Source organism: Pinus tabuliformis, chromosome 1_2 (genome assembly GCF_031772625.1).
Source record: "Pinus tabuliformis cultivar Carrire ecotype Pingquan chromosome 1_2, CPIR1, whole genome shotgun sequence".
NCBI classification, from domain to species: Eukaryota; Viridiplantae; Streptophyta; class Pinopsida; order Pinales; family Pinaceae; genus Pinus; species Pinus tabuliformis.
The window spans coordinates 290,800,192-290,812,195 of record NC_142298.1 but is presented as its reverse complement, the minus strand read 5'-3'; the positions used below and the strand labels follow the sequence as shown (position 1 = coordinate 290,812,195).

The following is a 12,004-nucleotide window of genomic DNA, read 5'->3' as shown; positions in this document are numbered from 1 at the left end:
AGATGGCTGTCCCACATTCTCTCTCGCATCCAGCATCAATCTGTCAGCTTCCCTTGAGCGTTTCCGCCCATCTCTAGAAGACTCAACATGAGTGGATGTCTCCACTCCCGGATCCTCTACATGCAGCTGCTCCGCATCAGTCTGAGGCTCCTCCTCCTTAGGAACTAAAAGTTCCTCCTTTGCATGCAACTTGAGCTCCCTCTCAAGTGATACTCGCATGGCTTTCTACTCGTCAAACTTCAAATCTCTACATACCACTATCCTCTGACTGGTAGGCAAGAACACCCGATAGTTGTGGGGTGTATCAGTGTACCCCACAAGTATCCCCAACTCAGCTGTTGGATCTAGCTTCTTCCGAGCATCTTTGGTCACATGGAAATAAATTGATGATCCAAAGATCCTAAAGTGACTCACATCTGGTCTCTTCCTGAAAAAGACCTCCATTGGTGTCTTCATTCCCAGTATACGATGCAGGCTTCTGTTCTGCAAGTATACTACTGTATTGCATGCCTCAGCCCACAAATGAAGTGGTAGGCTTTGGTCATGCAACATCGCTCGAGTTGCTCCCACAATCGATTTGTTCTTCCTTTTGGCCACCCCATTCTGTTGTGGGTTATGGGGTGTCGTCAACTCCCATTTAATTCCTTCTGCTACGCAGAAGTCCTTAAACTATTAGGAGACATACTCTCCACCATTGTCGCTACACAAGGCCCTTATTTTCTTTCCAGATTCTTTCTCTGCCAAGGCTTTAAACTCACAAAAAATTGAGAAGGTTTGATCCTTATTCAGCATAAAGTAGATCCAACATCTATGAGAAAAATCATCAATAAAAATAACATATTACCTTTGTTTAGTGATGGAGGCTATAGAGAATGGTTCACACACATCTGTATGAACTCGCTCTAGGATTTCTCCAGCTCTACTGTCTCGATCCTGAAAGGAAGATTTCGCATACTTACCCAATGTACAACCTTTGCATGTATCCATTTTCTCTAGTTTTCCCTTGGGAAGTCCGGTAGAAATCTGCTGCATGATCTTCAAGGCCCCATGGTGCAAGTGGCCCAATCTTCTATTCCATAGCTCGCCAACATCTTGGCTCTGCACCAACTCTGTTTTGGAACTCAATGCAGCACAGTCGTCTGCCTCCAGCTTGTAGAGATTCTTTACTCGAATCCCAATCCTCTTGGTTTTTCCAGTGCCGATATGCCTCAGGAATGTCTTTCCTTTACTAAAGACTACGTCATAGGCCTTGTCTTCTAGCATAGTGATAGACACAAGATTATTCTTCAGACCCGGCACATACTTTACATCAGTCAGGGTGAGAGGATCTCCATGCTCCCTCTAAAACAAAACCGTACCTTCACCTGAAACACGGTACTTTCCATCATCGCCCATCTCGATCCGCATCTAGAGGTCCTTCTCCTCCAAAGTATTGAAAAGATTCTTTTCGTCGGTCATGTGGAATGAAGCTCCACTATCGAGGTACCAAACACACCCCACCATTGATGAAACCATACATGCGATGAGGGTGAAATCCAATTCGAACTATGAGGTCAGTGCCTCACCATCTGATCCCTTTGAGGATCCCTTCTTGGATTTCTTTTGTGGACAATTTGTAGCATAATGGCCCACCTCATGACAATGAAAGCATCTCACTTTCAATTTGTCAAACTTCTTCCCACCATGGGAAGAACTGGATTTGGAATGGGATGCCTTCCCTTTCCCTTTCCTCACCTTATCACTAAGGCTAGATTTTCTTCATCATCTTGCTTTGATGAAGATCCATCTTTGGTGCTTCTCCTTATCTCCTCTTGCATCAGATTCGACCAAAGTCGTTCCTAATCTGGCAGTTTCTCTCTTCCATTTATTGAGTCTTGGTAGCTATGCCAGCTCTTAGGAAGATTGAAGAGAGCAAGACTCACCATGTCATCATCGATTGTCGTGATCCCTACACTTCCAAGCTCATCCCTGCTGGTGGTGAGCTTGTTCAGATATGTAGAGATCGTGTCGCCCTTTTCACACTTGATTTTCCGAAGCTTGTCTTTCAGCGCCAGCTTCCTCTAATCGTTGTTGTTCTGATACAGATCCTTCAATGTTTTCCACATTGAAAACAGTGTCTCCTTCCCATGGAGACTCGAGACTATGTGGTCTCGAACTCCCTCCAGAAGGATTCTCCTCGCTCTAGCCACACATTTCTTCCATTTTGCCAATTCTTGGGAATTAGCAGCTACTAGCTTGGGGACTTCTCGATCAATGAAGTCCTTCAAACCGTTGTCCTCTAATACCGCTTCCATGTGATCCTTCCAAGCTATATAATTTGAGCTGCCACCAAGGGCATACTCGAGTCTCAAACCGTTGAACGCCATTGGTGAAATTTGAGATGTGATAAGAATTTGAATTCTATAATAAAAAACTTCAAACTTCGAACTTTTCCCTTCTTTGTATACTATTCTTCGCTTTGATCACGTTTGCTTTGATACCATGTAGAATTTTCCACTATAGATAACTTGATAATGCAATATACTAAAGCAAAATACTTGATCTACTTCTACAAACAAACTTGCGGAAGCTTGATCGATTTTGAGCAAGATCAAATAAAACACATATAACAAAGAATGAGAAATCAATCGCACATGAACACAAAAGAATACTCTAGGGAAAGCCTCAACTAAAAACCCAGATCTCTGTATTATCATACAAGTGGAAATATGTCTGGATTACACAAAGCTTTAGCTCACAAGCTATCCAGCTCTCAGTACAATCCCTCAATACAACTCATAGACTGAATAGACACAACATATGTCTTCCTCCAATCCTCCAAGCCTCCTATTTCCTTGCGCAGTTTCTCCTAGGTCCTCCAGCTGCCACCTGTGTGAATTGACCTCTCACACAACTCACCAAACTCAAAAGTAACTGCGCAATCTCCAAGGAATAAATTCCTTCTGCATGCAAGAGATATCCTCAATGGAATATTCCTGCAACTGATAGTACACTGTCCCATCATCTGATCTCAACTGGGTCTCTGACTGAACGGACATGCATGATTTATTTATGAGAGAATATTCAGTTATCTGAAGTGCAGTAGTTACATGCATGCATGCATTAACTAACTGAACTCACAATCAGTTCCACAAACTGTTGGAACTCACCTAATTAGACTTAACTCAATTAATTGAGCTAACTAATTACAACTCAAAGTACAACTCATCTTGATCTCCTTAATCAAGGGATAACTTCCTCAATCAGAGGGGAAACTGTTGCATGTCTTCACATAGACTTCATGTTTGATTTTCTACAACTAATTAACTCAAGATGAATTAATTAATTATTTTACAAACAGCTACTAAGATCAAATTCGAATTCTAATTCTCAATTTTAGTTCAAGGACTAACTAAAATTGGAATGTATCCCGAAATGCTATTTATAGTAGTGCTATTTTTAGCAATTCTATTTTTAGCATTTCTTGTTGCTATTTTCAACAGTTATGTATACTTGAGCCAAATTATAATTAATAGACAGAGTCTTTGTCTTTAAACCACCAGTGTTGTTGAGAGGTCACTATTTATTTATTTGATTATGTTTCACAGTTTCAATTCTCTAGACACTCTTGAAATCTTGTTATGTGTACTTCCAAATTATAATTATTTTGCTTTATTATTTATTGATATGTAAAACATACAACCTCCATTTATATAGAATCTTCCTTTATATTTTGATTTTGTAGTTATGGAATAATAATCAATCAAAATCTAAATTTGGATCGCTAAAATTAAAATAGAAAACAAAAGCTAAAAAATTTACTTTGGAAATAAATTTTTCCAAATATGTTATATATTATGTAAAGATAATTGGATGCCATAAAATGTTGAATCCATCAGTTTGATGGAAATGTCTCTTTAGGAATGCCTCATGGCTTGTACTTAACAAAAAAGACATCTCTAACAAATACCAATACTAGGCAACAACTCCTATGCCTGCGTTATTATAACGTTAACACAACATCATGAAGGACCTTCAATTGAAGAATTGAATCTAGGCAACCAGTTGGAAGAGGTAGTTTTTGACATGCTCCTTAATTTCCATATTATGTGAAAGTGTCAAATCATCTCCATCCATTTAAAACAACTGCATTATTCTCGAGGTTTCAAAAACCGGTCTCTTGCAACTATCTGGCACATCTCTTGTATTCACAAACTCCTTATTCAAGTCATCAAGAGTGTCATCCATGATAGTATAGACATGTTTGAGAGCTTCTTCTTCGAACATCTTAGGATGGTCCTTCATGTAACATTGTAAGGCAGAAGCCACCTCTCCTTGACCTCTTTCAGCCTGCATTTATATTTATCATCCATTTAATCATGAGAAGCAATTAAAGTATATGAATGGCCTAGCCTTAAATGGTAAATATTAAACATCATGCACTTAATTAATCATTAGTTCCTTTCTTTTCCATCTTTGACCTAGTATATCTGATTTAACTATTGCTTCTTCACATTTTTAGTTGAATATTGTTTCTTCATATTTTCTATTAAAAACCCATTATTTTCTTTAGGTGAATAAGATAGAAAAACAAGAAACCAATGATTGCCTTACCACATAATACTAGTATCAAATTGTAAGATGTTGAAAATATTAAGTACCTGATAATTTTTGGTGTCGTTCACCAAATGCCCTGTCAAACCCATGAGGTGCAAAAATATGGATTCACGACCAATTTTAGAGAGTACACCATCTATAAGAATCTCCCCAATGAAAAGAGTGTTGATGAGAACCATTGTTCCTAGCGCTATCGACACACTCGCGTTCTCTGTGTATTCATCATAGGAGGGCAAGTATCTAGCTACAGACCATTCTACTTATTTGGTATACACTGCTAGCTAGACCTGCCACTGCCATATACCATACCATATCAGTGAATGATGAATCTATAATCAATATTAAACTACATTACTAGAAACACTTAATACATACAACTTTTTGAATGTAGCCTAGAACGTCACGCCCCTACCTCTTATGTCCTTCTTGAGATATTTCATTAAAAGTATTGTAAAAACCCTTGAAACATATGTTCATGTCTTGTGGCATTTGATCTACTAGCCATAGATCCCATATAAAACAAAACCAATATATAGATTAGTTGTATCATAATAATAAATGAAGAGTGTAGCTGAGTTTACACTTTATCTGATTGAGTTTAATTATGTATGAAGTACATATCTTTTTTTTGGGAAGATCTGAGATTAATTTTATTATGGATGACTTTTCAAAGATTCAAAATTTCAAATCAAGAAAATTCAAGTATATATTTCGAATCAAGCACATATATATTAGATAAACAGTTCAAATTTAGAATGATAAAGTACATCAAAATTTCAAAGGGAAAAATGAAAAAGATAAAATGTCTTATTAGTCCCTGCCACAAGCAAGGTAGGGACTATAGTAATCGAAATGGTGACATTTAACATTAATTTAAGTTGCTTATTATGACCAATAACGAGTTATTATCACGAATGACCAAACTTTTTTTACAGAAATCACTTTGATCATCTTATTTGGCCTCTTCCCAAGGTGGGAGGCCAAAACCATAGGTTATATTCTTCTTTTCGGTGGAAATTTCGCTTTGAATCTGGAGAAAGAGTAAACTAATGCTAGTATTAGTTAAAAACATTAAATGCTATATCCATGAGGCTAACTTTAAATCACTCCCAGCTTCAAAAGAAATGTTCACCACTTTATGTTCACTGACTTCTTACATGTAAGTGGCCACTGCTTTCCACATGTTCGTCTATGGAAGGCATATGTCTTGTACGCCTACCACCAATTTCCACCTCTTAAATCTAGGTGCCATACCCCATAATTGTATGATCGATGAACCCTTTGCTACACGCAGCCATCCAATTGGCTACCCAATTGCCCAGATTGGGTACATGTCCTTCTGGCTAGAAATACCTCCTAGTGGCTATAAGCGGAAATGACAAATGGCTCAGGGGTATGTTTAGCATGTAACATGGATGGTAGGTGGGATGCACCTGGGTCTGGTAAGCATGGATGGCATTCTTGTAAGTAATATGCTCGTACTCTTTCCGAACCACTCCCTTTTTGTAGCTTCCTGTTGAATAAGTAGACGCTTCAAGCAGTGGTAGGCATGTATGACATGCTGGTAAGTAATATTCTCGTACTCTTTTTGAACCACTCCCTTTCTGTAGCTTTATGTTGAGTAAGTAGATGCTTCAAGCGGTGGAGGCTTGTTCCGCGAGGCTGCACGAGCTAGGATTTGTTTCTATACTTGCATACCCCTCAAGAATACGGACTCCCTTCGCGTCCTGTGAGTAAGTCCAGGTAGTTAAGCTCCACTCTGCTTTTCATTACCTTATACTCAAGATATCTCTGAAATTGGGGAGATAGAAAGCAGAAGCAACATGAGCATTGTGTGAAGAGAAGACATTGATTTTCTTTAACTAGTGAACCTTATGCTCAGGTTATCTCTAAAATTGGGGACATGGAAAGAAGAAGAAACATGAGCAGTAACATGATCATTGTACGAAGAGAAGCCATCTGAGCACTGCACAAAGAGAAGCCATCAATTTTGAACACTTGAACCTTAAGAAATATGTTTCAAATATCAACAACAATGACAAATATATATGTTTCAAATATTTGTTTCAAACATCAACAAATGATAGTGGAGGGTAGGTTTTGTCAAAAAGATTTCAAAATTTTCAAATATAATAAACTTCATCAAAAATTAATTTTGATTATTTTTCAAATATAGGAATTACTACATATTTACACTTATTGATGCTCTAAGACTCTGATCCTTTGAGTCATTTATTAATATTGTAATTAACAAATGCATTCAGTGTTGATGGTTAACATGCTTTCTTATTTTATTTCTATGGTTATGCCCAGAATTACATTATTTCCTTTCAAAGACTATGGCCCTTTGATGTGCATGATGTGAACAATTGCAAGAGCTTGGAGTTTACTAGGGAATGCATTGTCGATTCTTATTGAGTGCAGGGAACAGAGGATAATTACAGAGCAGGATGGAAAGGCTTCAAAGGTGGTTACAAAGGTTAAGGACATGAAGGTTCCCCCAATCCATTCTTTCTCCTCCCATATCCCATTATCCCATTTGTCTCATGGTTGCAAAAGGGTTGAGACCAGTGAAAGGGGAAAATCTAATCATTCTCTATCTGTGTGAATAGAGAAACATCCAGGAATGTCTCATGTTTATGTTCACTTTATTCCCATTGTCATGGAAATGCAGTTATCATACAATACCCTATATGGTTATGTTGCATTATTCCACACTATGTCTATAATTACAAGTACAATATTCCAATATGTAAAAGAGTCATCTATTACCATTACTTATTACAGGGAAATAAGTAAAAGTTATACGGAGTAGAGTATTACTAAGAACTATCACATTACCCTACATGAAGCTCGTACTCGTTGAATTCTATAATTAAAAAATGCATTCATTGTTGATGGTTAACCTGCTTACCTCGTTTGAGAGAGATTTCTGAATTACCTTTGTTAATGGTTAACATGCTTACCTCTTTTTACAGAGATTTTCAGACTACCTCTTAACTTTGTCCTTCTAGTGCTCAAACCTTCGTATCCAAAAAAATTATTATTATAGAGATGGAAATAGCATCAATCTCTAAGAAATGGCATGTCCCTCTTCCATATTCCCATTGCTCCTCTTGACACAATTGTTCGTTGGTTTTATTGTTTTCAAAATAACGCTCAGACACCTCGCAGGCTAAGTGGTCTCATGCAAGTATACTAATGTACCTTTGATTTTCAGTTTTTTTCATTTTTTCTACCTTTTATGCGCAGGCTAAAACACAAAGACCTAGATTGGAGCAGTCTATATTATAACAACCATTCCCTCCTTGCTCACAAGAGGTTGTCCATCATATACTTCTTATTAAAGCATCCCTTTAGCGCTTCAATGGAATGAACCTTACCAAAGTATTATTATGGTTCATTTGTGTGTCACCTTCAGGGAAAGAGTTTGTCCTCAGAAACACAGGTTCTACAGGCCCAAGTTAGTTACTGCTCTAGAGCTAGTTACCACTACAGAGACCTCTTCCCTATAGAAGTTGATTGCATCATTCTAAAATATTCTAATGCCTCATCCACCAGCGTCATCGACACTCAAGCAATTTTATGAAGCAACATATGGCCAACTTACCAGGATGAAGGTCTTACCAGTTCTCTGCATGAAATTGAAATTTGTCTTTCATATCCAGGCTCAGAGGTTTTCATGCATACAAGTATCTTTGGTAGCCAGCCTCAAGTTTTACCTCAATGTTTAAACACGTATTCACTCACAAAGTCATGTCTTACCTTTTTGTTGCAACTTACCTTAGTATTTAAACATGTATTCACTCACAAAGTCGTGTCTTACCTTTTTGTTGCAACAAACAGTAAAATAAGTTAATTTTCGGAAATGCATTCGTGCTTTTTATATTGGTCATTTTTAATATTATTTTAAATGAATAAAACATGTGGAAATTTGATCATAGCATCTTACTCCGAGTATCTAAGAGTATGACTCACTAGATCTTCGTATTCAAATGCCCCTTGATGACCATACAAAACCAAGAATCATCCCCAACTTTATATTTTGAATCCTTTTATCATAAATATTATTATAAATACGCTTTTTTAAAAGCTTGACTTGTTCTATCATGGAATAAAACTAACAATTTATTTAGCCAAGGATGTCATTATCTAGGCTCTTTTCCTGATTTTGTACTCAAATCTGTTACGTGTTAATATCAATACAGGATTCCGTAGTATGGACTCTGCAACATAATGTTCCGGATCATAAATCATTTAATGCGAACTCAGTAACCTGGACTAAATATGTCAATCCACGTTACTTAGCTCTATGTAAGCTCATCTTGGTGTAGACTAGTACATGTTACTCCATGCTCTCAGTAATTAAGCTTTTCATGTAGAAAACAATTGATACAATAGTATCCATGTTACCTCCTGGAGCTCATTAACCGAGTATTAGAAACGCAGTGACATATAGCTTGAACATGATACCAATAGTTTTTCAACATTGTGGAGTATGTCAATGTTTATATTTCATAACTATTATATAAGAACAAAGTGGTTACTTCAATACAACTTTGAGCACGTCACTGCTCTTAGTGAGCTATTAATCTAAGTGCGGTCATAGGCTTGCAGCCGTACTCGTGCATGTGAGCATATCAAGCATTACTCACTTCATTAAGAGATCCATAGCAGGAGTATCCATGAGCTTACTCATATTCACCACTATACTGAATTGGAATAGGTGCAATTTTTCGAAGTAATGTTAAGGGATGCCACTCTATCAAAAAAGTTACAGCTAGTAATGCATACTTACAACCATGAATTACGTATTATAACATAGTTGTAGAACCACTTGCTTAAGAAACCCTAGTGTATGCCTAATAATGAGCTTTCTTGATTACTAGTATATACTATTCTTTTGATAGGTTAATGGAATAAGTTCCTGATGTACTCTATAAAACTATGTCATGTGGCATTCCTAAATAGTGACACTTAACCAGCGAATGATTAATTTCTTCTACCATTGACTAGAACTACTGGATCTTGTAATCATTTCTAACGCTTAACACTAAATAACATGCAACTTAGAACAATAAGAGGACTTGAATCCATATATTATTACATAAATCATGTCTTTCGTTGCTTCATGTTACTCTAATACTCTATCGCTTTGTATCCATATATTACATAAAACACGTCTTTCGTTGCTTCATGTTACTCTAATACGCTAGCTCTCCTGTTTCAGGAGCTCTGATTTCTTATCCTGGTACACATGTAATGAGGCTCTACTGCTTAATCGATGAATCACTTAAGCACCTTATTGCAGACATAGAATTAATAATGTTTCATTCCTTTCACCTACAAGAATGAAAACCTGTAAGTCCTAGATTTCTTCCACTCGCTAAAAGAGACTGAGACACAACAAGCATGAACCTGCTACCTCTGCAGCCCTTCTTGTGTTTATATATTCTAATAATCAAACCCATTTACAAATTCCCAAAAAAAGATAAAGTATCTTTCTTTATAGATTTTACAGATTTCAATAAATTATCTATTTCTTTATAGATTTTACCTATTTTAATAATCAAGCCAATTGGTAAAGTATATACAGCTTGGCAATAAAGTACCTTTCCTTTGAGAAAGACTTGAAATAAATAAAACGTTTAGCTTTTCACATATTCTGAAAACAACTTAAGATTGTCCAAATTCCCATGACCGTCATAAATATCATCTAATATAAATGAAATTAGAAGTTTTTGTGTAAACTGCTCTGCAGGTAGCATACTCTAGCTCAAACAAAAATGATGCTGGTGAAAAATATATTTCAGCCACACGTTCTCGAGTGAAGCCCAGCTCCGAGAAACCCGATAAACTCCACCACCTTTGAACAATGCAATACAAAATATATTGTTAGTTATGAGTAAGGAAAACAGACTTAACATGAATGAAAAATCAAATGCAAATGTGGAGTATGTAGCACCTTCGAATATCTTGAAGCTCCTGTCTGTAAACATTGCACACGATTGAAGTCCAATTTTGCTAATTCCAAATATTTTTGGTTAGAAATGTTTGGCATCCTAGTAGAGGGAGTTACAGAGGGAAGTATATATTAATGGAGGTTTTACAGAGATGAAAAAAATAAAAATGATTTTTTTTTTGTTTTTTAATAATTTATTTCTGTATATTTATTTTTTTTGTTACAAACCGGAGTTGAACGAGTATATTTATTTTTCCATAATACTAATGGAAAAAAACTGAAAAACTCAATAATACGATCTTGAAAATGAAAATTGCAAAAGGGTTTTATTAATCTTACATCATTTGGTACATAATTTTCAATGTAGCTTCTAGCCTCAAGCCTTGGCATACTTCTATGCTAGGATATTTGAGTGTGTATTCCACCTCGAAAATTAATTGTCAGACACCAATGAAAGATTCTTCCCCTGTTAGGAGATTTTTTCATTTTTTTCTAGACTCTTTCCTGTACTCTTTTGCGGTTTTTTTCTAAACAATTTCTCCTTTGCTATCAATGTTGCCTGATAAGCATTGTCCACCATATTCAGGGGTAAAAGCTTAATTTCATCTTGTATTTTATATCTCAGGCCATTTATGTACTTGGTCATCATTTCCACATCTTCCTTGATGTGGCCTACTTTGATATTCAACCTATAGAATTATTTTGTATATTTTTTCACTGTCATGGACTTTTGCTTCAAATTTTGTAGCCATTTGAATAAGTTTAATTGGTAATTCATGGCATAAACTTGCTCTTGAATTTAGCCATCATTATTTTTTAGCTTTTAATTATGATTTTCCCTTTTTTTTCTTTAATCTTCCTATAATTCATCCCACCATAGTGATGCATGTCCCGCCTACTTAACCTTTTGGTTCTCATAATCAAAATACTTGTCTAAAGTGTTGATCTAATCCAACAACGATTCAACATTCAAATTGTCATTATACAACGACACTTTCATCTTTGGTCTAAACTCAACCTTGGTAACCAACTTTATCAGTTGTTCATCTAGTTTCTCCCTTCTTGGAGTTACCTCCATCTCTTCCATAGAACTTGTGTCCTCGCTCTCACTGACATCTTCCACATCAAGTTCCTGTCTTTGAGGCCTCCATTCTGGTTTAGATACTCCTCAATTCCAATCTCTGGTCCTCGTCCATTCCACCCCTTTCTCAACCTCCTCTTCTAGGCGACAACAGAATCCTTAACAACTCCTCAAATTCTATTACCAATTACAGGGCTTGCATAGCTCAATTGCTTGTTGGAGAATCTAATCCCAACAACATGTTAGGTGTCAAAACCATCCCTCCAAGTGTCACAGTTTAGTTTGATTTAGTCGAGTTTAACTCGAGTCATTTATTATTGATGTTTCCAATGTAATCTTATTTAAGTGATTCGTAATACTCAGAA

At 36.5% G+C, this 12,004-nt stretch overlaps 1 pseudogene; it reads right to left on the bottom strand.

The window, feature by feature from the left end:
• Nucleotides 1-4,032: 4,032 nt before the first annotated feature.
• Nucleotides 4,033-10,948, bottom strand: LOC149205483 (bifunctional levopimaradiene synthase, chloroplastic-like; annotated as a pseudogene).
• Nucleotides 10,949-12,004: the final 1,056 nt, after the last annotated feature.